At 44.1% G+C, this 9,563-nt stretch overlaps 1 non-coding gene across 1 annotated transcript; it reads left to right on the top strand.

Annotated features, from left to right (window-relative positions):
• The first annotated feature begins 1,317 nt into the window (after positions 1 to 1,317).
• On the top strand, positions 1,318 to 1,424 carry LOC145033227 (small nucleolar RNA R71). Its single transcript, XR_013677461.1, has one exon. It is a non-coding gene; the product is annotated as a small nucleolar RNA R71 (small nucleolar RNA).
• The last annotated feature ends 8,139 nt before the right edge of the window (positions 1,425 to 9,563 follow it).

Genomic DNA, 9,563 nt, shown 5'->3' with positions numbered 1-9,563 from the left:
GGAGGTCTAGCTTCTTAAAGAATGAGTATGGCATAAGATTAACACTTGCTCCAGAATCAGCTAAGGCATGAATTGCAGCCAAGTTGCCAAATTGGCAAGGTAAAGTTAAGCTCCCTGGATCACCCTTTTTCTTTGGTAGCTTGTTTAGCATTGCGGTGGAGCAGTTCTCATTAAGCACTACCTTCTGCACTTCTTCCATCTTTCTTCTATTGGTGAGGAGTTCCTTAAGGAACTTTGCATACTTGGGCATTTGCATGACGGCTTCAATGAAAGGAATGTTGATTTGAAGAGTTTTAATGTGGTCTAGAAACTTCTGATATTCCTCTTCCTGCTTTTCTTTCTTGGCTCGGGCTGGGTATGGCATTGGAGGCTGGTAAGGCTTTACAGGAGACTGTTCACTCGTTTTTGATGGGGTACTCGCCTAGTCCATCGGCCCTACTCGGCGAGTAGGACTCTCAGATTGTGATTCTTGGTTTTCTGCTTGTTCTTCCGCTCCTTCCTTCTGTGAGTCCCTGGTTGCTTCAGTTCGAATGGGGGCTAGGGGAGTGATGATCTTCCCACTTCTTGTTGTGACAATGTTTATTTGCGCGCCCCGTGGGTTGTTTTCGGTTTTGCTAGGAAGTTCACCCGGTGACCTTTGGTTAAGTTGTTGAGCAAGTTGCCCAAGCTGCGTTTCTATATTGTGGATGGATGCTTGCTGGTTCCTGAGCATGGTTCTTGTTTCTTGGATAGCAGCATCATGGTCACTATGCCTTTTTTTGGAAGCAACCACAAATTTAGTAAGCATATCTTCCAAGCTTGGCTTCCTTTCTTGCACCGGCTCCTCCTTTTGGTAAAATCCTCTCCCTTTTTGTCTATACTTCTCCTCCTTGGACTTCTTGTACTCTTCGTAAGGAAGCCACTCTTTCTTTTGTTTGGGCCAGTCCTCATCATATCGGTCTCCGCTCGAATAACACGCTTGCGCCTTCTTGTTGCCATTCTCATCCAAATCGCAATCTCTAGTGAGGTGAGGTCCATTGCAGTTTTCACAACCCACCCGAATAGCATGGATCGTTTGACCCATTTTATCCATTCTCCTATCCATGGTTTTTAGCATAGCCATGACCGCGGATAAGTCTTCAGTAGCAACATAAGCGGCTCCCCTCGTGACATCATGCCTAGGGTTATGGTATTCTCTAGAGTGTTTAGAGAATTCTTCAATCAATTCTTTAATCACCGGGGGGTGGCTTCTTTGTAAGTGGGCCTTGCGAGTCTAGCAACTGTTGGGTTGTGACATTGACTCCATCATAGAAGATGGAAACTTCTTGCTGGCTGTTTAGATCATGGTGTGGGCAGTTTCTTAGCAGACTTTTGTACCTCTCCCATGCTTCATATAGCGACTCTCTAGCTTGTTTTTCAAAGTTTGCAATGGCCTTCTTCAGCTTGGCTATCTTGGAAGGTGGGCAAAAGTGATCAATGAATTCTTCCTTCATCTTGGCCCAAGTAGTGACTGATCCGGGGGGAAGTGACTTGAGCCAGTCTTTAGCAGCACCCTTGAAGGTTACCGGAAGCATACGAAGTAGTTGAGTTTCGCGGGTTACATTTGGAATATTGAAGTAATCAGCTACATCATTGACTTCATCCAAATGTTTGTAGGCATCTTCATGATCTTTCCCATAGAAAGGTATTTCCTTCAGTGAAGCTAGGATATGACCTTTTAGCTCGAAGGTAGCAGTCGCGGGAATTGCAGGTTGCACAAGTCCCGGGCCATTGTCGCCGCGCATCCTCTTCTTCCATTCTCCCATGGGGATTTCATCAATGTTAGCCATTGTGAACGCTAACTCTTCCTCCGACTCGGTTTCTTGCTCGTACGTTGCCTCCTCTTCTTCCTCGGTCTCGTACCCAATATCTTCTTGAATTGGTTCCTCAATTATCAAAGAAGTGCTAGAAGCTCCTGATTTACTACTCTTTTTTCCCAAAAACGGTCTTCAAGTTAGACAATGGTGATTTCTTTGGTGTACTTGAACTTTCCACGTCCTTTCCTTTGTTTCTTTTCAATGCGGATTCGGGATCTTCAAACGGGGGTACCAGTGGTGTGTTTGATCCTCTGGTCATGAAAGTCCTTAAATCAATAGAATAAAAAGCGTAAAAAGAACAAAAAGATTGTACTAAAAAATAAAATTTACTGCTAGTATCAGTGATATTTTGAAAAAATTCTAAATTTAATACTAAACTAAAACAGATACTAAAACCTAATTACTAATTACTAATTTGCAATAAATGAACTTTATGCAAATAAACTCACACAAAGGATCGAAAAAAATTAGGAATTAGCTTAATTATTTAGAACCGTTCCCCGGCAACGGCGCCAAAAACTTGATGTGTGTGAAATGCACTTGTTTTATCCCTACTTTTAATTAATAAATTGAACACACAAAGGCAGTGAACCTGTCTTTTAGTGGTATAGATTAGTAAGTAAGGTGTCGAACTCAGGGAATGGAAAATTAAACTAATAACTAATTTTAACTAAAACAAATAATAAAAGTAAAGGGTTTTTCTCTAGTTTTGCAAGACTAGAAACTTAGACACACTAAATTAACTAATTAACTAAAGCAACAACTATTCACCAAATTTGATAAAGATGTTTCCATTTAGGTTCAACCAATTCACTCCTATGGTTATTTAAACTTATGGTAGATTAATTGCTATTGGTTACCAATTATAATAGTTAGGTTCATGTTCATTACTCCTAACCCTTAGACAATTAACTAATTTAAGCGTTGATCAAGTGTTTAAACTAATTAGTTCCCTAGATTAATGATTTGGATTAAATAAGATTTGTAATGGTCAATTAAGTTATTAATTCAATTAACCTCTTGTTGATGGTTTCTCAAACAAGCTCACACATTAATCTTCCTATTTTCTTATTAATCTTAGTTTCATAATCATTACTTCTAAGCATATGGTTTAGTGTTCACATAGACATATGAGGTTAACAATTAAGAGATGTTCATGCAACCTAATTGCCTTCCAATTAACAGAAAATAGTAGTGATTAATACATAAGGTTCTTTAACAAACTTAATTTAATAAATCACCAATAGACAATTAAGCAAGAATTTATAATTAAACCATAGGAGTTCCTTGGTATTCCCCAAATAGAAACAAAAACGAATTTAGTTCATAATTGCAGTAGAAACAAACATAAAAACAAAGTTTACTAAAGCAAACATATTCAATTCCTAAATCTAAGTGGTAGAATTAACCTAATTGCTTGAATTCTTCAAAAGATTGAAGCTTAGGGTTCCTTAGCGTCTTCTAGGGCTCTTAGTCGCAGCTAAACCTTCAAAAATTGCCTGGAGTCTAGTCCCATTAGATAAGGATTCGTCTTTTATAGATATCCCAAAACAGGGTGTACTCGGCGAGTAACAGAACCAACTCGCCGAGTAGGTCCATAGTTATCCGTCTTGAATCAGCAGTCGTAGTTATCTTCTGGAACATCCTCGTGTACTCACCGAGTAGAGCCGATCTACTCACCGAGTAGATGGCCTTTTTCACTCTTTGATCTTCAATTGCTTCCCCTTGCTCCCTTTTACTTCCAAGCATATCTTCTGGACTGAAAACAAAATTCACAACATTTTAAGTACCTTTTGTCCATATTATTCACATAACTAATTAAAAATAACTAAGAATATATGCTAAATAATTAACTAATTATGCTAACTAATTATGCACATATCAAATATTGTTGAAATTTGATTTAGAGTTAAATCTTGATTCAAATGAACACTAGAAATTTGAAAATTGAATCGAACAACAAATATATTGGATCGGGCTTTGATCAACAAAAAATTTATTGGATCACAAAAAATGGGTTTTTCAAAGAAAATTTGATCCAACGAGTCAACCGATTAAAAATCAAGAACGCAACGCACGGATTCAACAAAATTAAGAGAGGTCATAGAGAGAGACTCACCAAAATTGTTCAAATTGTGACAAAAGTTGCCACACTGAGAATCGTTCTTCAAAAATCATGTTGATCTTGAAGACCCGCTCTAATACCAACTGTAGTGACAAAAGAACATGGTTTAGCATGCGGAATTAAAGTTTGCACAATGAACATGGTGATTTGGGTGATCAAGAGATGTATTGATTGTATATGGTGTTACAAAACGGATCTAGATCTAGACTACATAAATAACACACACTTACACACTCAACTTTTACATCCCTCAAGCACACCTCTACAAGTGGACAAACCCACCTTATATAGAGGTTTTTTACATGTCCTCTCTCTCACTCTCACTAACACATGGGTCTAAAGGCTAATACTCCACATGCAAGTGGGTTTTACAAAAGTCAAACATTTACAAAGTCAATCATGAATAACTTTGCACCTTAACATTGTTGCCGCCACCGGCCGCCGTGTCGGGTGGCGGTGTGCTTGCCTCGTTGAGTTTGATTCGTTTAGGGTGGTTGAAACCCTAATGGGCCCAATGAGGCTTAATGGACATACAAGCCCAACACATTTGATCAATGGGCTTAAGGATAGCCTAATGTAACAGCCCGGATTTCTAGGTATTATTCATTCTTATATTTTTGGTATTTTGTGAGGAGACTCGGCAAGTTGGAGCTCAAACTCGCCGAGTAGGATCGCGATTTTGGACGCGGGTTCGCGTCTGGACTCGGCGAGTCCACGATGTTTAATGAAACCCTAATTCTCCTAGTTTGGAGCCTATTTAAGGGCACTTATAGCCTCCTATTGCGGCTATTAGTCCCTTGAGAGAACCCTACGAGAGCTAATTCATTTTGGGAGAGAGGAAGTCACTTTTGGGCCTTTGTATTCTTTGTTTAGCAAGAGGAAGGTGGCAAGAGCAAGGAGGAGGTGAGATTCCAGTAGATCCAGAGTCCAGAGGCTTCATTTTGAGGTAATGGTTCGAATCTCCTTCAGTTTTAGGGTTTATCTTTAGAGTTAGGGTTTTATAACCCCTTTGGAGAGTGATTATGTGAAGCAAATGGTCCCTCTTTGAGTTTGTACCTTGGATCTGGACTTAAAGAGGTCTAGAGACCTTAACCATTTGAGCTTTTTGGGTTATTATGGAGTCATTGGATCGAGGTGGTTATTTTTGGGACCAAATCTCCTTTTGATGCCTTGTGGGGGTTATACAAGCATCAAGTTTCGAACTTTACGTGACATTCATGCTTAGGAAAGCCAGATCTATGGTTTGGGAAAGCAGATCTGACCTCAGAAGGTCAATAGAGTTTGTGCATGGCATGAACTTGCCGAGTTGTTCTTCAGACTCGGCGAGTAGGGTTGGGGTTTCACGTAAAATGTTCAGCGAGTAGACTCGCCGAGTTGGGGGATGACTCAGTGAGTCAGGGAGAGTCAATATGGGGCCGAGTCAAGCCAGAACTCGCTGAGTTGTTCTTGAGACTCGACGAGTTGAGTCGTGGTTGCCCCGCGATTCATGCCAGGTGGAACTCGTCGAGTTAGGAAAGTACTCGACGTGCCAAGAGAGGATCCGAGGGAGTCAGTGAACGCGTATAGACTCGCCGAGTAGATTTGGTGCACTCGCCGAGTCCGGTCAAAGTTGACCGTTGACCAGAGTTGACCAGTGTTGACTTGATAGGGTTAGTCAACCTTAGTTGTAAAAGTTTTAATTAGAGATATATTGTATTATAGGAAGATTATAGCTCGGGGGATCGAGCTCGAGTGATTTCAGGGATTTACGAGTTATCGAGATACACGAGGTAAGTCTTCTTACTATACTTTACCTTGAGTAGGTAACTAGAGTATGTGATACAGTGTTTGTATGCTATATATGTGTTATGTGTTGCACTGCGTTATTCTATGTGATTTATGTTGTGCATGTTTACAAAGTTGGAACCTGAGGGTTCACAGAGTTTGGGTGCACGGACCCACAGAGTTATAGCCTCGAGTGGCTAATATGTTTTATATGTGGTATTTTAGGGAACTTACTAAGCTTTGTGCTTACAGTGTTTGGTGTTATTTGTTTCAGGTACTAGTGACGACCGTGGGAAGGCGCCGACTTGATCAGTACACACACACGGGATTTTATGTTATGAGATCTTGGGATTTTTGTATGACATGGATTGAATTTCAAACATGGGTGTTTTTACGAATATTAAATGAATTATGTTTTTACAAAATGCGAAAAAATCTTTTGAAAGTTACGGTGTTACAAGTTGGTATCAGAGCCTTGGTTTGAGGGATTCGGGTACACCTTCGGGAGTATTTGGACTGAAACTGAGGATTTGGAAAATATTTTCAAAAGAGAACCAAATTTTCTAAAAGAAGTAAAAGATTTTTAGAGAAACTCAGAGTAGAAACGTGTGTACGATCAGTCAGCGCCCGAACGGTGATTTCCCAAAATACCCTTATATTATATGTTTATGAGATTGGTATGATGTATTCTCTTGCTAGAGCGGGCTAGGTATTCCTATTAGGACTAGAGAGCCCTGATTTGTGATGCCTTAGCCTAGGGAGAGGTGAGCTGCTATGAGATGCTTGAGAGTGAATAGGTAGCAACGAGGAGCTTATGAGAGATCTGTTAGAGAGTGATAGAGTACTTGGAACTTGGGATCCGAAGAGGAGGATTTGGGGTGTATACTGAAACGGTGCGGACAATAGTATTGGGCCCGTACTACTGAAAGCACCGGGGCGGTGTACAGTTCAAGTAAGAACCTTTGGAATGCCAAGGATCAGGGAGGGAAGAGTTGTCGAGTGTGAGTATGCTCGAATGGATTCTAATTTATCGTATGTTGTATTTCAAAGGTAGATCATGGTGAGGACACGTCTTATGCCAGAGAGCAGTGGGGCTAGCGACGAGGAGATCCATCGGATCATCCACGAAGAGGTGGCTGCGGCCATCAGGGCAGAGATACCAGAGATGTTCGGGTCTATTAAGACCACGCTGATTGAGACTTTCGACGAGCGTTATGCTGCTCTTTCTGAGGCTGCTGTTGCGGCGGCCACTACAGCTGTTGCTGCTGCGAGGCCGCAAGGTGGTGATGCGTTGCTATTCCGAGAGTTCAGCAACACGAAACCGCCAGAGTTTGATGGGACACAGGACCCGGTGGCGGCTATGAGGTGGATTTCAGACATAGAGGGGTGTTTCTTCACTTGCTCATCTCCTGAGCATTTGAGAGTTTGGTTCGTGCTGAACCAGCTTCGCTTGGGAGCAAAGGACTGGTGGAAGTTTGTGACAACGCACTTTTTGCCTGCTGAGCTTGCAGCAGTGACCTGGGAGAGGTTCACTGCCATGTTCCGAGATGAGTACATTCCCCAGGTGGAGAGGGAGTGTTTGGCCCAGGAGTTTATGACCCTCAAGCAGGGTACTGAGTCTGTTACGGTGATTACCAGGATGTTCCATGAGAGGGCGATGTTCTACCCTGAGCACGTGTCCACTGAGCAGGCACGCATGAGCCGATATTTGAGTATCTTGAGGCGAGACATTCGGGAGTTCGTGGCGAACTCCTTGTACTGGATATTTGCCGAGCTTCACGCAAATGCCCGGAAGAGGGAGATTGAGCTAGAGACTCAGGCCAGGGAGGAGGCGGAGTCTCAGGGGAGGGATCGGCGACCGGCACAGTCCCTACCGGCAGCCAAGCGGGTCAAGCCCGCCGATCTCAAATCTGGGAGCCAAAAGGGCCGCACTTGTGGAAAGTGCGACAAGGGTCATGATGGAGTATGTAGAGCTGGATCTTGCTACAAATGTGGCAAGGAGGGGCATATGGCCAAGGACTGCCCCAAGGGGTTTGCAGTGTGTTTTCACTGCAACCAGACCGGACACTGGAAGGCGGAGTGTCCGCAGTTGCGGGGATCAGCTCAGGGAGCACCTCAGGGATCTACCCCTGCCGCCATCAGAGTTACCGAGAGTCGGCCAGTGAAGGCCGAGGCACCGAGGGTACGAGGGAGAGCCTTTCAGTTGACCGCAGAGGAGGTCCATGCAGCGCCCGATGTCGTGGCTGGTACTTTTCTTGTGAATTTTGTACCTGCCTTGGTGTTATTTGACTCGGGTGCGAGTCGGTCTTTTGTATCTTTGGCTTTTAGTCAGCATATTAGTGTTAGTCGCGAGGCGCTGAGTCGGCCTCTGAGAGTTTCCATAGCTAACGAGAAGGTGATATATGCCACGGAGGTGATCCGCGGGTGCGTATTCGAGATTTTCGGTGTTGAGTTCCTGATTGACTTGGTTCCTATTGCGATGGGTGATGTCTGTGTCATTATGGGCATGGACTGGTTGAGTAGATTCGGTGCGGTTATCGACTGCGAGCGACAGCTGGTGACCATACGAGACCCTGTGGGGGAGTTGTTATGGTGTACGGCGAGGGTACACGTTCTGGATCAGCGTTTTGTTCGGCCGCTAGAGTGAGGCAGTGTCTACAGCAGGGCTGTAAGGGTTTTATGGCGTACGTGATGGATACTCGGGTTGATTTCGAGAGGACGAGGTTAGTGGAGGAGGTTCCGATAGTGCGTGAGTTCCCAAATGTCTTTCCAGAGGAGTTGCCAGGTGTGCCTCCCGTGAGGCAAGTGGCGTTCAGTATCAATTTGGCTCCGGGAGCCGCGCCTATTGCCAAGGTGCCTTATCGCCTTGCACCTTCAGAGATGCAAGAGTTGTCCTTGTAGCTTCAGGAGCTGTTGGGAAAGGGGTTTATTTGGCTGAGCAGCTCGTCGTGGGGAGCGCCTATCCTTTTTGTCAAGAAGAAGGATGGTTCACACCAGATGTGCATTGATTACCAGGAGTTGAACAAGCTGACGGTCAAGAACCGTTACCCGTTGCCAAGGATCGACGATTTGTTCGATCAGTTACAGGGAGCATCTTGGTTCTCCAAGATCGATTTGAGTTCTGGATACCATCAGGTGAGGGTGTGAGAGGAGGACATCCAGAGGACATCGTTCAGGAAGCGTTATGGGAATTACGAGTTTGTGGTGATGCCTTTCGGGCTCACCAATGCCCCGACAGTGTTCATGGATCTGATGAACCGAGTGTGCAGGCCGATGCTGGATCGGTCAGTGATTGTATTCATCGATGACATCTTGGTATATTCGAGATCTAGAGAGCAGCATGAGGAGCATTTAAGGGAGATCCTCGGAGTTCTGAGATCGGAGAGGCTTTATGCCAAATTCTCCAAGTGTGATTTCTGGTTACGAGAGGTCCAGTTCCTAGGACATCTCGTTAACCAGAAAGGGATATTGGTCGACCCGGCCAAAGTTGAGGTGGTGATGACTTGGGAGGTGCCGAGGTCACCCTCTGAGATCTGGAGTTTTCTAGGGTTGGCCGGTTATTATCGGAGATTTATCAAGGATTTCTCTAAGATCGCAGTGCCACTCACCAGATTGACCCGGAAGGGTGTCGCATTTTCATGGGGCCCCGAGCAGCAGGCCTCCTTTGAGACGCTTCGCCAAAGGTTATGCGAGGCCCTGGTGTTAGCCGTTGGAGGTTCCCGAATGGAAGTGGGAACAGATTACCATGGATTTTATCACCAAATTGCCGAGAACTGCGAGGGGAGTCGATGCAATTTGGGTGATTGTGGACAGGTTGACGAAGAGCACCCACTTCCTTG

This window comes from Lactuca saligna, chromosome 2 (assembly GCF_052625555.1).
Source record: "Lactuca saligna cultivar CGN05327 chromosome 2, ASM5262555v1, whole genome shotgun sequence".
Lineage (NCBI taxonomy): Eukaryota > Viridiplantae > Streptophyta > Magnoliopsida > Asterales > Asteraceae > Lactuca > Lactuca saligna.
Note: the sequence above shows the minus strand (reverse complement) of the source record. Positions and strands in the feature narration are given on the sequence as shown.